Here is an 18,990-nt window from a genome sequence, read left to right as displayed (position 1 = left end):
ATTTTTCTGAAAAACCCAATTGATCTGATTTAGTTTATACTTTATTGAGAAATATCATAAGGAATAGAACATACGTCTAGCTAAAATATTAGGAAATCATAAATAGAAAATTCCTTGTATATGAAGGCTTCAAACACTGAATTTTGCCTTCATTTCTGCTAGACAAGTCCATGGCTTCATATTTAATGACTAGTCAATGTCCATAGGAGTAATTTTGACATAGATCTTTTTATTTCATTAATTAAAGTCATAAAAGTTTTAATTCAAAAGTACACTTTACGGCTAGTAACCAACAGAGGAAAATATCACTTTAAGAGCAATTCTTCTTCACAGTGCTCCTACTCTGTCAGAAAATTACAGTATATCCATCTTTTAATTTGGCGCAGGAGTAATGAATTTCACCTACATATGTAATGTTTTTTTCTATTTTTTAAAATTTTGATGCCTTAATGGGGGATTTAGCTCAGTGGTGCCGGCGCCTGTCTGGCAAGCGCAAGGTCCTGAATTTGATCCCTGGTACCAAAAAGTTTGATGCTTAGCTGCAAATATGTGATATGCTGCTATGATAGTGTTTTGCTATGAAATGGTATAAAATTGGTGGAGAGCAGCCCAGGAAATGTTATAACAGGAGGAGGCCAGAAAACCATTCTCAGTTCTACTGTTAAGGTAGAAATGCAAATATGTGATGTTAGGGTTTGGCTTTTAACTGGGGCACTTGCCTAATTACTTTTGGATAACTATCTAGTTTTACTTACTGCTTGTATAATATTATTTAATGTTAAGTAATTTGGAGAATTTTGCATCATTATTTTTCCATTTTGTCTTTGAATTTTAGATAACTAGTTCTTTGTAGCATCTTAAAAATAGTGCTTAGAAAACATGTTGAGAAAGAGTGAATAAGAGAGACATAGGCTGAATTAATCAAGAAATGTGAAAAATGTTCTTTTTCTTTAGGAATCAAAAATTGAAAACTTGAGATAATTTGCGTATTCATTTTTCTCCTGAGAGACAATATTAAGCCTGATACTAAGCCTGAATATTAAAAAAAGTTTACTAAGTATTGAATATTTGGAACTGAGCATTCTTAGATGTTTTTGGTAAGCATATATATTTATTTCCTCATTGTAATGATCTTTGGATAAAAATTTAACTCAAACAAAATCTTTTGAACTATAACTATGTATTCAGCAAAGATCCATAGAAAAGTGTAAATTTTAAACAGCTAAAAATCACCATAATGCTTAAAATATTATAGCTAGTAGATTAGATAAAAATCATCAGATGACACAGAAGTCATTAAATGACAAGAAAATATACTATTTACAGTTCCGGAGAATTGTATTCTATTAAGTGTTGCATGCATCATGATCCTTTTCTTAATTGAAAACAAGCGAGCATATATGTGAGCATTTATGTGTGTGTATGTGTGTGTGTGTGTGTGTGTGTGTGTGTGAATGCTGCTCTCTAGACTCCTAGTGCCATTCACCATCTCCACTTTGGTGAGATCCATCATTACTTCTCTATTTACTGAGTCATATCAAACATGAGTCAGTCTATTTACAACACAACTTTCACTGTAATTCACTCAAAAGCTCATAATCTCATTCCCCTTTATCACAATCTTGCAGTAGTTTCTCATTTTATTGAGATTAAAAGCTGAAATTCTCACAACTACTTAAAAAATACTGTATAACCTAGTTCCCAGCTATTATTCTCCTGTCACCTCCTACTTGTCTTCTTACTTGTTTCTGCTAAAGCAAGTAGTTCTCATTTTCTTTAAAAATGCCAGTGGTCATTACTGATGTTAATGTTTACCTCATCATTCCAGTATGTTTTCTTATAGATACATAGGTACCTCTCCCCACTTCTCATCTTTCCTAAAAACAGTTTCTCAAAAAGTATGTTTACCACTTAATGCTGACACATCACCGCATCTCTGTCAAGACTTGCAATTCCTCTTGTCTTAGTTCCTTATTTCCTTCCAGTTTATTCTGTATTTAATTGCTTATTTCCTGCTTTTACCAATACACATTTACTTTTAACTCTGTAGCAATATTACTTAATAATTGAGAGATCTATTTCATTTATAGTTGTGTCCCACAGAGCTATGACAAGGTCTGCCCAACAAATGTTTGTTGAATGACTGTGTTATGTCTTTTTTGAGAAAGTTCTCAAGAAAGTTCATGAGAAAGTTCATGAAAGTTTTTTGAGAAAGTTTTTGAGAAAGGATATTAAAGGTAAATAAGTAAAGGTAGTTGCTTCAAAGTGATAAACATAGAAGAGAATTTTTAAAATTGTTTTAAAATCTGTATTTCCAATCTATTTTAGGTACATAGAATATTTATGTTTCAACAAGTAAATACACAAAGAAAAAAAGATTAATAAAAGCAGGAAACAATATAACAAAAGGAACAGAAGGAAATGAGAGAGAGAGAGAGTATTTAGACTAAGAATGTCTCCAAAAACTCTCAGATGCTCTATATTATCCTAGGGTCACTATATTATTCACTCTAAAGTCACTATATTCATCATATAATTACAGACTACAATAGATATTCACACCTATCCTTACAAGCACTAAGTCAAGCATAAATAAAGCATCCCCTCACCAACTGGCTGCCCACCCCAAAGATAAGACATTAAAGGTGAAGGACAAGTAAGCAAACAGACAAAAAGAAGCTGCACATAGACTACTAGAAAAGATGACATATACAGAGGTCCCCAAAGCCATCCAGTTATGGCAAATTCTGGGTAAGAGAAAAGGCCTTTGACCACCTATAAAAACAGCTGAAAACAAAGGCCCATAAATCCTCCATTCTTTCTTATCAGGGTAGCCATCTATCTTCTCCTTTCCCCTCCTTCCTTTTCTCTTTTTACAAATAGAGTGTCTTTCTTTCTTTAAACTTTGTCCCTCTATTTTTTTTTTTTTTTAGTACCGGGGATCGAACTCCGGTCTTTGCACTTGCGTAGCAGGCGCGAAACCACTGAGCTAAATCCCCGGCCCTGTTCCTCTAATTTTTTTTATTGGGGCTGAGTTTACAATCCTAATGGGATCCTCAGACAGCAGAGCACCAGTGCTAGTCTCTGGTATGTGATGTCTTTTGTTCCCTGATTGGGAAACCAAGAAAGGAAAACTGCAGACATGGTCAGTACCCAGCTTTGGAGTCTTTGGCTACAAATTAGCTGCGGAAATCTCTAAAGTGACCCCTTTTAGGGTGGGTGATGGAGGCCTTACTTCAGGGAGTGCATGCCTCCTAACAGCTAGGAAAGTGCCTTCCTGGGGTGGTAGAGCAGTCTTTTTCTCCTGCAAAGTGAAGGAGTTAATTTTGTGATAGTAATTGAGCTTTAGACATAAGGCTTTGGCTAGATCCATCCCTACTCCTCCCTCTCACCTTCCATTTGTTCTGTCACCAGCCCACTGTCCCTGACAATTTGGTTAATAACTTCACAAGATATGGGGGCTTATACAGAGAACAGTGTGTCAAGGGGGTCTCCCTGCTCTATGTTTTGGAGGTTATTTCAGAGTCTTGAGATGAAATTAAAAAGTAAATCCAAAGAAACCCAGAGTGTCCCCACATAGCCTTTGCATATCCAGGTCTCCCCCCACCCCCGTCTCCCCCACCACACACATAAACTACAAAACCCCCATTCACTCTGGAATGTGACTTTAACAGCCATTCCACCATTCTCACCAGTAGTGCATTTCCTTCCCAAAGTTTGAGAAAGAGAGCCTAATCTTTTTCATGCATGGCCAAAAGAGCTGGTCAGGGTGAGAGGGCTTCTAAAAAGACAACATCATATGCCATTGGGTCTATTTTACAAAAAGAGGAGGGACTATAGGCATCAAGAGTCAAACCAATAAATAATGCGTGACTAGGGCAGATAGTATCAGTTACTATGAGTTTTCAAATTTCTATGCCTGTTCAGCTCCCCAGAATAACATGGCCAGGCCATGTAGAGAAACCTAGTCCCATAGGCTACTGCAGGGCCAGGCTCTGCAATAAACTTCTGGAGAAATTAGAGCAAGATGGCAGATATCCCTTTGGGTGGCCTTCTAAAAAATCATTTACCCCTCAGTTTAAAAGGGGATATTTGGCCCTTGTGGCTTGGCACAATAACAGCAAATAGCCTGAATTTGGCATGTTTGATTTCCAAATATTTTATGACTTTGATAAGTACCTGCAGGGGAATGGCAAGTGACAAAAGGTCCCTTATGTTCAAGCTTTCTTCATTCTCTACCTCCCCAGCCCTCACCCCACTACTCCAAATTGCTCTGCCCACTGGATATTCTTGCTGGAGGAAAAACCTATACTCAAGCCTTAGACTCTGACCCTGACCCAGTGGATGAGCCTCCACCATATTGGCTTCCTCCCCCTACACCCTTGAGCCAGTGCTGCCTCCCTCTGCAAATGCAGCACAGGGAGCTGCAGCAGCTTGGACTTCTGCCCCCTGTCCCCTTCCCTCCCTGTGCTCCCTTCCATGCAGCCCCTGCCACTCCTGCAATCCTTCCACTATTAACCAAAAATAGAAAATAAAAATTCAGGCTTAGGAAAATGAAATTGATAAATTTAGTTTTGGGTTCCAATTTGAGTTGATATTTTCTTTTGTTGATATGCTTAAACATTTCTTGCACATTGTAAATTCATAAATTACAAAAACAAGGTCAACTTGATCTTCTTCCTGCTGATACTAAGATAATTTTGCCATTTAAAGTTACTTAGAGAGTCTGTTGCCAACCAAGCATGTTAAAAAAAAATTACAGCAAGTAGGATAGAATACAATATAGAAAAAAAGCTATCCATATAGAGGCATTTTTTTATGTGAGAGGATTTTGTATGCTAAGTTTCTGCCCTAGATAGTAGCAAAAACTACTAGGCTCAACATCAACAAATGTACAGTGTGCTAAAAAAGAGGGTCACCAGCCACCTCATAAGAAGCCATAAGGTAAAGCAAGACCGAGACCCATCCTAGTGGCTAACACTGACAGAGGAGCTGAGACATTCTATAAATGGTTACAACAGTAATGAGTGGAGAGTCTCAACTGATCTTGATAGATAATAAGAGGTTACTTTTAATTAACACAGGTGTTATTTTAACTTGGTCTTAAACACCAACAAAAAATGCAACCAAAGACATGCTAAAGCAATAGTAATCTAAATAAGACATAAAAAGGGAGCTCCAATCCACAGACCCTTGGAGAAAGTTTCCAGTTACACCTGTAAACAAGTCTAGGACCCAATTGATTACAATTGCTATTCCACTGCCTTAAGAACAATGTCCAGACATAGCTCCTTCCCCAATCCGCCTTTCCATTCTGGTGTTCATGCTTTGCTCATACACACTTTAATTTCTTAGTAAAGTTTGTTTATTCTCACCTAGAGATTGACAAACTCCAAGTGATCATGTAGATAAAAGCAAGGATAAAGGTGCCAGATTTCTTTTATTGAGGCCCATAAGACAACCTTTCCTGCTGAAGACTTCCAGCATTGCTGCCTAACAATGACATCCCTCAGCTTGAATAATCCAGATTGGTCATTGGCCACTAAGCCAACAGCACTTAGATGGATGTCTCAGAGTGGGAAAGGTAGGGGCAGGGGTCTGTAGCCAGGAAAAAGTATAAAATAAGGGTGCCATTAGGTCTCCTGCTAACCCTGACTAGAAGGAGTTAAAATTTCACTAGAAAAATTCTGGAAAACAGTTCAAAGACAGGGGCAGAGAAAGAAAAAAAACTAGATAAAAAAGACATAAGACAACATAGGTGGCATTAGGAACATACCAGAGAGAGGAAGCAAAGGCAGAACACAGATAGAGTCAAGTGCACAAATGATAAACTCTCCCCACCTCCAGTAAAATGCAAGGGAAGCTAAGGAAGGAAGGGGGAGCCTGACTAACTTTGGGAAAATCTCTTATTCAGTATACTGTATACTGTACTCCAGGGTCATATATTATCATATATTCATCATATAATTATTGACTAAATAGACTCCACCTCCCCCCCTTACTAACTAAGCTAACCATGAATAAGACACCCCCTAGTTGAATTATTTCTCTTCACATACTGTGTAGAATTTACTAGTGAAATTATCATTTGAAAACGGTTTTGTAAATATAAATAAAACATTTTTGTAGTCTCTATTTACAACTACACAATTTTAATGACTAGTATATATTACTAACATCTTCAAAATGATGAAACAGAATAAATCAAGAGACTGTAATTCCTCTAATGTATTTAAGTTTAAATGGCCATTTATTATGTTTTTCTTTTAATCAAATAATTTTCCTAAGTATCTTTGTCTCATTATGCTTTAATACTACCACTTTGTACTTTATATTTTTGTTATAAAGTCTGTTTTATCCAGAGATATCTTTGAAAGTTCTGAGAAGAACTGATTTGTTAGTTTCTTTAACTTTTTATAGCTTTTAGGATAGAATGATGACTTCTAAGCCTATTAAGTGCCCAGTCAGAAACTGAAAGCATGTCTGAAGTATGTCACTGAGCAGTACGAACAGGAGAAATGTAAGAGCTGCAACAACCTTAAAGTTATATTGTTGATAACTGTTTGCTTTGGGCACAATTTTCCTAGCTTTGGTACAGTTCATCATGTTAGATGATGCTTATGTCGTGGGTATACATTGAGCTAAAAGGAAAGTTTGGGAGAGACATTTTAATTATAATTCAGTAGCTTCAAAAATATTGAGAAATAACAGAATTGAAACAGACCTGATAATATTACTTATAGCTATAAATAATCTGTGTTCTAAATCAATTAGATACATAAATTGGTTTGCAATAAGACAAAGCAAACAAACAAAAATCTAGCTTCAGATCTGTGAACACAATTTTAAGTGCAAGTGAGTGAATAATGAATGTGATCAATTCAAAGCCACGGTGGAAAAAATGTGAGAGAAATCTTAAATGACTCCCAATGATTGCTACTTCCTGGTAGTTATATGCTGTGGAATCCCCTCCCCTTGAAAGTGACTACACTTAAAGAGAAGGGAAAATCCGTTATTCTGCATTAGCAATAGCACACGGACATATGTGCAAATAGTACAGTTTTTTGCATTTTTTATCTGATAAACTCATGTCAATCACATGCTGGTCTTTTAGGATTTTCTAAAAAGTCAGTATCTCTTTGGCACAGTCTCCTGAAGTTGTTCAATATTTAATTATTTCCTGGAAAATTTTCTAAGTGATTTATATATTTATATTGAATCAATAACTGATGAGTATCATTTTCACATGATATAGATTAAGAAATGCCCACAAAAGTGCCTACCTGACCAGTGTAAAGAATGAAATTTTTTCCTGTCCTCCTAAGTACTTCACAGCCTTTTCCAAGGCCTGGGGTGTATGTCCCAGTTGTGTGTATTGTGTTGGTGAATGAGGTCAGGCTTGTGAACGTTTTGATAAATAAATATGTACAGATGTAAAAGAAAAATTGGGTATCTTTCCAAAAGAATTAAAAGAATCATACCACAGTGATATATGCTCACCCATGTTTATAGCTGCACAGTTTGTAATAGCTAAAACTTGGAAACAGCCCAATTTCCCATCAACTGGAGACAGATACAGAAGTGTTTTTTTTAATAAAATGAAGTACTACTCAGCCATAAAGAATGAGAAATTAGAGACATTTATAGCTAAGTGGATGCACATTGAGGCCATACTCTTTTTTTTTCTTTGGTACCAGGGGTTGAACTTGGGTCCTTGTGCTTGCGCAGCAGTCAGCGAAACCACTGAGCTAAGTCCCGGGCCTGAGGCCATACTCTTAAGTGAAATAAATAGGACACATATGTGTAAATACCAAATAGTTTCTCTGTTGTGAAAGACTAAAAGTGTAAATAAGGATCAAAATGTATAATTGATACTGTGTAATAGGAAGAAAAGGTCTAAAGGAGTAGGGGAAGTGGGAGGGGAAAGGGAAAGGAAAGAAGGGAAAAGAAAAAGTATGAGAAAAGGAAAAAAAATGGAAACAAAATCTTTGTAAATAGGGAAGGGTTGAGGGGGTGAAGGGAGGACAGGGGAATGGGGGAAAAAATAAGAACCAAAATACATCATGTAAAGTTACAAGATCCCAATGATGAATGTAATTGTATTGCATACCTAAAATGTACCAATAGACTTGATGGAAAAAAATGAAATTATCTCATAGTTATCACATATTATAGGTACAGAATTCTGAAAAATGTTCTATTTTTCTCAATTTGCACTCTAGGATCTAATAAATCTGATGGTTTCAAACAACTACATTACAAAAAATATATTGAATATGCAAAGTTGAATGAAAAAGACATCTTTAAAAGTTCAAGGAAAAGAAAGCACAAGGAATCTGCTGAATTGTAACAAACAGCCATTGAAGGCCCCATGGAATGGAGAACTGTGCCTTTATTTTATCATCATTTGAAATCAAAAGAGAATATTGTCACTAAATAAAAGATACTATCTTAAACTATACATCTTCTTGCTTTTACATTAGTCTGGAAAGCACAAATTGAAGCTGCAATAAACTAGTTTGTACATTCTTTCCTACATCATATAGCCTTAGATAGTACATTAGTTCAAAACTTTGTTAGTTATTGGAAGTTATAACACTGAATTTTAATAAATTAGAGTTTGGTACTGAATTTTATGAGCTATATACTTAGGATATTTTACTTCAAGCACTTTTCAATAGGACGTGCTAATTTCTGGTCCTTTTTAAAAATATTTTTTTTTCCTTAAGAAGCAATATCTTTCTCTAACTGGCAATAAAAAAAGCATGCAAAGTTTCTTTTGCAATTTCAAAGAATTCTAAAAGTGTTTTGTTGGATTATGAACCCTTTGGGGTAAAAATTGTTATAATGATAAAAACCTTTTTATACATACAAAGTATGTATTTGTTAAAGACGCATTAAAAGAAAAAATGGTCAGTAAACACTTCTTATGAAACAGCCTTGGAATGTACATTTATAGACTTAATGTATCTCAAGAAGTCTCGTTTGAAAAATAATTTTTTCTGTACCTGAGATACATTCATTTCTTCATGATTGACACAAATTCGGCAAATCTAAATGTATGCTATTTCAATAGTTCCAGGGCACTGGTGATCATTAGAAGAACTGCACAAAATCTAAAATGTGATAGGTGATTCAAACTGTGTGGGTTGAGATAGAGTTTTAGTTTCTGAGAACATAAGCTGATGATAGATTTTGTTTTTGTTTTTTTAAACCAGAGTGATTTATCCATATGTCTACATAACTACTTCTAGCTCTGTGCATAAACACAGAGACTTATGTATGTAACATATTTAAACTTAAGAATATGTTTACTCTTGTATTCTAATACATTTCATGCAAAGGATAGAATTGTTATGTGCTGCATTTTCAATAACTTCAAACATTTTTACTGAAAAATCCACCTCAATCTTTGAAGAAAATTACCTTACAAATGTAACTTTTCATAAGCAAAGAACATGAGAATAAACCTACTAAATATAATGCAGATGTTATAATAATATATGGCTATGAAGAAATGTCTAATGCCATATAATTTGACTGAAATTTGTCAGTAAATATTTTATTCTTATCAACAAAGCTTAAAATGCCATCCACAACTCCAGACATTTAAAATCCTGTGTGAAATGGCATTGTGCTGTAGTTCACAAAGAGTAGCAATTTTATAGCAAGTAACACATAATGGTTGTTTTGGAGCTTCCTCAATTTAGATCATATTATCACATTTTAAGTAAGTACTTTTGAATGGAGGCCTGTAGAGTCAAAAGAATACCTATACTACTGTTTCCTCTGAGCCTTTGAAGTCTAGGGAAAGATACACCAAGGGTTTTAGATGAACACAATACAAACTCCACCAAAGTAATTCTGAGGACATCAAGCATACTTCCACAAATATGGATATTTCCTCAACACTTAAGAAATATTTTAAAGATTTTATTCTAGCCAAGTCATCATACTAAGCATTTGAGCAAAACAGGGACCATTTTACAAATGGAAGATATGATTAATAACCCACTCTATCTCCTATCACATATGTCTCACTCCCTAGTAGGGCAATTTAAAGTAAACATGACGATCACTTCTTGGCCTTTTGGCTAAGATCAAGTGTAAAGTAAACATGACACAAGGACACAACAAAGAGATTAGCAATTCAGTGAAAATGGTGTGCATAATCATTAAGGTCAATGAGGAAATAAAATAATTTTATTTTAAAAATAATGTCATAATTTAATCTATATGTGTTAACAATATTATGTTAAGTAAAATAAGCCAGAAAAGTTCTGCATATTCTCTCATATGTAGAAACAAATAACAAAAAAAGAAGAATGAAAAGAAGGAAAGGCTCAAAAACATGCTGATTTTAGCCTATTGAGTCCCATGTTGAATTTCTCTTTTCTAGTAACTGTAAGGTTATACTGGTGTAATTTTAAGGCACTGTGTTTATGGTGATTGGTTATCAGAGTGCTAGAAACCCAATATGTATTATTTAATTTATCCTGCATAAATATTAGCATGGAATGCTAATACCATTTGATGGATATGTTTAAATTTCTAAGAAACCACAAAATTGTTTAAAAATTGGGTGGAGCATTTTACATGTACATGAGATTTAGTAAGCATTCCAGTTGCTCCACATATTCACTATTGGTATGGTCTGTCTTTTCAATTTTAGACATTCTAATTTGTATGCAGTAGTATTTCATTTTGGTTTTAATTTATATTTATCTATATATAATTGTATTATATCTTTATATTTATCTAATATATATTTATCTATTTATCATAATTCAGTAGTCTTATTTTTTTAAAAATCCGTTCAGATCATTGTTTATATAGTCAGTCTTTTATGTTTATATTGTTGAATTATGAGATTTCTTTGTTATTTTAGACATAAATCCTTCCACATCATACTTAATTTGCAAATATGTTCTCCCAGGACTTACCTATATTTTTATTTTTATAAATGTCTTAAAAAACCAAAAGTTTCAGATTCCACTGAGGTCCAAATATTCATCTTCTTATTTTCCCTTGGATCATGATTCATATGGAGCACATATGATGTCTTTATCTAACTCAAGATCTCAATTATTTGTGCCCCTTTGCATTAAGGTTCATTTTAAAAAATTTTATGTGTAATATTTTTTATGTGTAATATGTGTAATTATTTTTCTATTTGATTTAATATACACATCGGAGTTCTTGTATTCTTATATATAATTATCTAAAATTTTAAAATCCATTTCTTAAAAGATTTTCTTTTTTTCTATTGAAATATATTTGCCTCATTGTCAAAAATTAGTTCTAGGCTTGCTCCGGCTTGCTCCACCAGCTTTCCACCATGCACCAGGACAGGCTTTCCAAAGCCACCAGGACAGGGTGAGGAGGCCCCACCCCACCCCACCCCCCAGACAGGATCACCAGCTGACAGCTGGGCCACTTGGGCACCTCCAACAATACACCCCTCCCCGGCCTCTGGCCTTTTAGGTGTGCAGCTAATTGGGTACACAGTGCAGAGGCACAGGGAGACAAAAGCCATTGTCCTGAACTCCAGAAGTGAACAACAGAGAGAGTGCCTGTCTCAGTTTCCCTGATGAAAACAAGCCAATTGGAAAAGTGAAGGGTATCTCTGTAATGAAGGCACACCAGACCACCATGATTGGTAAGTTGGGGGGATTATTAGCTCCCATTGGAAACTGGACTTTGTTCAGGGGAAAAGCAGCTGAAACCTGCAGTAGAAACTTGCAGAGTGCAACCCCACAGAAGGACAGGGAGCTCAACTTGGGACTTGCAACCAGAAATCTGCCTGAATCTCACCAGTCTGGGACTAGCTTACTGAGACTCATTGACTTATAACTGCACACTGCTGCCCATGTTGTCTATTATGACAGCAGAGACACGCTTTGAAGGAGGTCCTTTATTTTTTAAAGGTGATAGATTAATAACTACCATTAATTGTCATTCTTTAAGAGGTATTTGATGCTATAGTGTTGCTGATCGTATCACTTGGGCTAAGGTGTTGTGATTGATCTAAACAGTTTTCCTTCCAGGTATAATGAAAATGGGATAGCCTCAGAATCATTAGAGACTCAAAACCTAAAGACCAGCTATATCTGTTAGACACCTCTGAGAAGCAATCATCCCATAAGGGTTTTAAAAAGATCAACAAAGATACTTAAAATATACAACTTCATAATATCAACCCAGGAACTAAACCAGGGACAGTACCAAAAACAAAAATGAGAAGGCATTTAAGCAAGTCACAAACCCAGACTTCCACCCCACAAAAGGCAAATTCAGGGGGAAGTGAGGTGGAAAAGTCTAATAATCAACCACCTGGACACCCTGAACTGATAGCACAGGAAGTAACAACACAGATGAATGAGGCTCTAGAAGAATTCAAAGCAGAAATAATCTCCCAGATAACTACAGAGATGGTGAGCAGAGTGAAAGACATGATTAGAGGCTCTAGAACAGAAACTGATAAAAAAAAAAAATAGATGTGCTCAGAAACATGCTGGAAGCCAGGAATGCACAGCATAAGAAAGAAATGGAAACCATGAAACAGATTCAAACAGATATTCAGGAGATCAAAGACTCCATTGAAAGTATGCAGAGAAGATTAAGAGAATCTGAAGATAGAATATCAGATATAGAAGACAGGATTGCAGTGAAGGACCATGAACACAGAGATTTCTTAAAAATAGTAAGGGACCATGAGAAATCAATTCAACATCATCTAGATGATGCAAAGAAGAATAACATAAGACTGATAGGAGTCCATGAAAAAACAGGAAAAAGTACAATTGACAAAAAAAACTTTTCACAGAAGTAATAGTAGAAAACTTCCCAGACAGAGGAGGAGAATTGGACATACAGATAAGTGAGGCATATAGAACTCTACCCAGCCATGATCAAAAATAATCTACACCTAGACATATAATAGTCAAGATCCCAGAAACTCAACAGAAGAACAAAATCCTACAGGCAGTTACAAAAAAGAAACAAATCACCTATAAAGGGAAGCCCATCAGAATCACATAGACTTCTCAACACAAACTCTCAAGTCAAGGAGAGCCTGGAGTGAAGTATTTCAAGCCCTAAAAGAAAATAACTTCCAATCTAGACTGTTGTATCCTGCAAAATTATCTTTCAAAATGAATGGGGAAATTAGATACTTCCATGACAAAGAACACCTGAGAAACTTCATGAACACCAAACCAGCACTCCAAATAATTCTAAGCAATATCCTAGAAAAAGGCAATGAAGGTCACAACTCCATGAGGCTCAACAGGGGGAAGCCACCAGACAAGGTAAGAAACTAAAGGGAAAAAGGGAAAAGAAATAAGAGCCAACAACAGTAAAACATCATGACAAGGATGAGTCAATATCTCTCAATTAAAACTATCAATGTTAATGGCCTCAATTCACCAATCAAAAGAACTGGACTGACAGAATGGATTAAGAAGTAAAATCCAGCAATATGCTGTATACAAGAAACACACCTAACTCAAAAAGAAATTCAGACTGAAAGTAAAAGGATGGAAAACAGTTCTCCATGCAACAGGAACCCAGAAAAAAGCAGGGGTAGCAATCTTATTTGCAGACAAAGTAGATTTCAAACCAAAACTAAGAGAGACAAAGAAGGTCACTACATCCTTGTGAAGCGAACAGTACAAGAGGAAGAAATGACAATCCTAAATATAATATGCACCAAATATGAATGCCCCCAACTATACAAAACAAATATTAATGGACATGAAAAACCAAATAAGCACTAATATAGCTGTAGTGGGGGACCTCAATACCACACTATCACAAATAGACAGATCATCTAGACAAAAAATTAACAATGACATTCTAGAACTGAACCAAGCTATTGAACAAATGGACTTAATAGATATTTATAGAGTGTTCCACCTCACAAAATCAGAATACATACTTTTCAGCTGCACATGGGTCATTCTCCAAAATAGACCATTTGCTAAATCACAGGACATATCTAAGTCAATGTAAAAGAATTGAAGTTACCCCCTGTATATTATCAGACCATAGTGCAATAAAATTAGAGATCAATAACATGAGAAACTGCAAAACTCCCACAAACAGCTGGATATTGAATAACACCCTCCTGAACAATCAATGGGTCACAGAGGAAATTAAAGAAGAAATTAGACAGTTTCTACAAATAAATGATGATGCCAGTACAACAATTAGGAATCTATGGGACACAATGAAAGCAGTTCTATGTGGAAAATTCATAGCAGTGAATGCCCATATTAGAAAAACAGAGAGAATTTAGATAAATAATCTAATGCAGAACCTCAAACTCATAGAAAAAGAAGAGAGTAAGAAACCCAAAGCCCACACAAGAGAGGAAATTATAAAGATCAGAGCAGAAATCAATGCAATGGAGACAAAGACAATACAAAAAATTAATAAAGAGTTGTTTTTTGAAAGAATAAATAAAATTGATAAACCTTTAGCCAAACTTTTCAAAAAAAAGGAAAGAAAAGACTCAAATCCATGTAATTAAGAATGAAAAGGGGAAGTCACAACAGAATCAGCAGAAATCCAGAGGATCATCAATACCTACTTCAAGAACCTGTACTCTAATAAAATGGAAAACACAGAAGAAATGGACAGATTCCGAGATACATATGAATTGCCAAAGTTAAATGAAGATGATATAGAAAATCTAAACACCCCAATTACAAAGAGTGAAATTGAAAATATAATACAAAATTTACCAACGAAGAAAAGCCCAGGTTCTGATCACTTCACTGCTGAATTCTACAAGACATTTAAAGAAGAACTAATGCCATTACTCTTTAAACTCATCAAGGAAATTGAAAGGGAAACAAGACTTCCAATCTCATCCCTGGAAGCAAGTGTGACTTTGATTCCAAAACCAGGGAAAGACCCAACCCAAAAAGAGAACTACAGGCCAATCTCCCTAATGAACATAGATGCAAAAATCCTCAATGAGATACTGGAAAACAGAATACAGAAGGTCATCAAGAAGGTCATACACCCTGATCAAGTTGGATTTATCCCAGGGATGCAAGGATGGTGCAATATTTGTACATTAATCAATGTAATGCACTATATTATCAGAGTCAAGGACAAAAACCATATGATCATCTCAATAGATGCTGAAAAGGCATTCAACAAAATCCAACACCCATTCATAATAAAAACGCTACAGAAAATTGGAATAGAAGGTCTTTATCTCAACCTGATTAAGGCTATCTATGAAAAGCCAATAGCCAACATCATACTAAATGGTCAAAAACTGAAAACTTTCATGCTAAAATCAGGAACAAGACAAGGATGCCCACTATCACCACTCCTATTCAATATAGTTCTGGAAACCTTAGCCACAGCAATTAGAAGAGAGAAAGAAATAAAAGGAATAAAGATAGGAAAAGAAGAAGTTAAACTGTCATTATTTGCTGATGATATGATACTTTACATAGAAGACCTAAAAAAATCTCCAGCTCAAGTGCCCATCAACTGGAAACTGTATAAAGAAGATGTGGTTTTTTTTTTTTTTTATAAAATAGAATACTACTCAGCCATAAAGAATGAGAAACTAGAGTCATTTATAGCTAAATAGATGCATATTGCAGCCATACTCTTAAGTGAAATAAATAAGACACACGTATAAATACCAAATAGTTTCTCTAGTGTGTGAAACTGAGAGTGTAAATAAGGACTAAAAGGATTAATAACTAATAATTGATACTTTGAAACTGGAAAAGGTCCAAAGCGATAGGGGTGGTGAGAGGGGAAGGGAAAAGGAAAGAATGGAAAGGAAAAATTATGAGAAAAGAAAAAATAATGGAAACGAAGTATGTAAATAGGGAAGGGTTTAGCGGTGAAGAGCACGCAGATAATGGGGATAAAATAACCAAGATACATCATGTACAGGGACAAGCACCCAAAGATAAATGTAAATGTATTGTATACCTAAAATGTACCAATAAAAGAATTTAAGAAAAAAAATTAGTTCTATTACATGGAGATACACTGGAGTCTCTATTTTATTCTACTGATATTTTTTCTCATTATTCCAATAACAAACCATTTGATTACTGTAAGTTCTTGGTCTTGAAATAAGGTGTTATTAACCCTCTAACATTTTACTTCAAAAAATATTGAGTTTGCTATTCTAGACAATTAATTTCTCATATAAAGTTTAGAATCACCCGGCCAGTACCTTGGAAGTTTTACTGAATATTGGAGGGCTATTTGTTTAATCTATAAGTCAATAGTAAAGAGTTAGCAGTTTTAAAATATTGACTATTCTAACCCCTGAGCATATATCCATTTATAATAATTTTCTTTAACTTTATCCTTTACTTTCATTAGCTTTATTTAAAAATGTACTGTACAGATTAACCAAAGTTTTTGTTAGATTTATTGCTGTGATTATTTTCATATTGTTAAATAACTTTTATTTAGATAACTAAGAACTTTAGTGGTATATATAAACATAAGTTTTTCTATACACTACATTGATTCTTGAAGTCATGGTAAAGTCACTTATTAACTGTTTTAATTTTACATTTTAATAAATATTGCTTTTTAAAAAAAAACCCACACAAATTTTTAGGTTGCCAATGGATAAAAGAATTTCATGCCAATGGATAAAAGAATTTTCACTAGAGATGCTTTTTTTGAAATTTGACTAGCTAGAACCTTCAAAATATCATTCAATAAAAATTATAGAAATGAATATTCTTATCTCCTTCTGGATACCAGAGAAAATAATTTATTTTTTCTATCATGAAATATTATGAGTAAACTTTTCATATATTCTCATCAATTTGAGGAAGGTTTATTTTCTACTTTTGGTTTGATTTATGGCTGTTATCCAACACTCAAAGTTAAAGGAGGAAAGGTTTATTTAGCTCATAGTCCTTCAATTCAGATTTGTTTTCACTGGACAAAGATACATGCTTTTCATATTATTTTTTGATAGTTTCAGCCCCTTGAGGACTATATCTTTTTCAATAAGATTGTACAATATATTTGCATGGAGTTTTTTGTGGTATTTTATTTTCACTTCAATGTCTCTATTTAACCTCTCTCATTCTTGATATCACTATTTTTGTCATTTCTATGACTTTATTACTCTTACCAGGAATTTATCAATTACATTGATCCACTCATCAAAAATTTTTATTATTTATTTTACTAATTTGTTCTGATTTTATTTTCCTTATCTCTTCCTCTATTTTAGATTGCCCCCCCCCTTCATTTCTTCCCTTTTTCTCTCCAGCTCATTCCTGTCCTCTCCCTTCTTCAATAAAGGCAGCAGAACTACAAAAATTTCTCTCTAAATACTATTTATCTACCTCAGGACTTTGAACCATTGTATTTCATCAACTTTTTTCTTGACTTCAGATGCCTCCTATATTTTTATCTGATGTCAGAAATTGTGACTTATTTTAAATCTACTGAATAATCTGTAGTCCTATAAATATTCTTGAGTTTTATTCTGGAAGGCACATACATCTTTTGAAAATTGGTCTTTTACATCAGACTTTTAAAGTTTGTTAAACAAGAAATAACTAGCTTTCAGTAAAGAACTAATTATCACATACTCCTGAGCAAAGAATCCTCTACCCAATGTCCAATGCCTGATGAAATTTTCCAGTCTAGCTTGTGGGAATTAGCACTGTTTGTAATACTATGCAAGCTTTGAGTACTCTTTCTCAAATTGTTTCAGATTTTTTTTCTTGTCCTTGGATATATTCCTAAATGCCATGAACCATCAGTATTAACTAGCTATTTGAGAGAGACCCTTGTAGACTTGGGGAGAGTTCTTTCTCTTCTCAGCCAATTTATTATTATAATCTATCTCACAGCCCCGAAACTCCTTGTTATCTATCACAAACAGAAGCATTTGACAAAATTATGCTTTTCTTCAGGCACTCTGCATCGGGCAACAAACAGGACCATGGCCACCTTCCCCCCAGGAACACAAACGAGGCCTTCTTTCCCAGAATCATGAAATGAATTAAGTCCATGAACCAAAGTGTCACTATAATTCAATCAATATCAAGTTGGACAAAGTAGAAGAGAAGGTTAGAGGGGGCTCTGTAAAATAACTGAATATAATTGAAGATAATGCATATAGTTAATATGCATACACAGTACAAATTTGTTTAACTGTATTCTTTAAAATGGATAGAATATTGAAAGACCTGAACAATGACCTCTTTAGTTAGCAGAAAGCAGAATCAAAGCTTCATTATGAGTTTGAAATCAGCTTGATTAAACTATGAATCATAATTAAATAAATATTGCTACCATTTACAACTACTTGGCATATTCTTATCTCACCAGGAAGTAATAGAAACTTGACCTAACTTACTTGACATACCATAAAGCCACTCAGCAGAACACCAAACTCTTATTCAATAAGAGAAAACTGATGTAGTGTTATACTGTACCACCAAGATAAAGACATAGGGATCATTAAAATAATAATTTCAAAATTCAGTTTTCTTGTAAATGGGTATATTTTATCCTAATCTCTCCATAGTGGCATGCATTTCTCAAGAAACCTCTAAACTGTTTATGTGAAAACCTAGGAAAATGGGAAAATTTGGCAGAGAAAATGTAGATATTAGTTTTCTGTGTTTACTTTTGTTTAACTTACTGTCTAGAAATGGAGTTTCTTCTTGGTACTATTTGATCAAAAATAATGTTTACAATTCATGAGTATAAAATATATTTTAAGGCAGACTTGATAGTAATATCAGAATTTTATATCAGAATTGCTATATCAGAGTTTTTAAATCCTTAATTGAAGTGTTTTACACCTATAATAACACCTAAGGGATAAGGATGTGAGCGACTACTTCTGATTGGATGAATAAATTGTATTAAATATCATAATTAACTATGTGAACTGTAATAGAATTTAATATGAATAAAGGCCATAGACATCAAAGTTAATATTCTTTCCACACAACTGAC

Source organism: Heterocephalus glaber, unplaced genomic scaffold (genome assembly GCF_053883595.1).
Source record: "Heterocephalus glaber isolate CG9 unplaced genomic scaffold, H.glaber_assembly_v1.0 deba00001504, whole genome shotgun sequence".
NCBI classification, from domain to species: Eukaryota; Metazoa; Chordata; class Mammalia; order Rodentia; family Bathyergidae; genus Heterocephalus; species Heterocephalus glaber.
The sequence above is the reverse complement of the archived record's forward strand: the minus strand, read 5'-3'. Positions refer to the sequence as shown.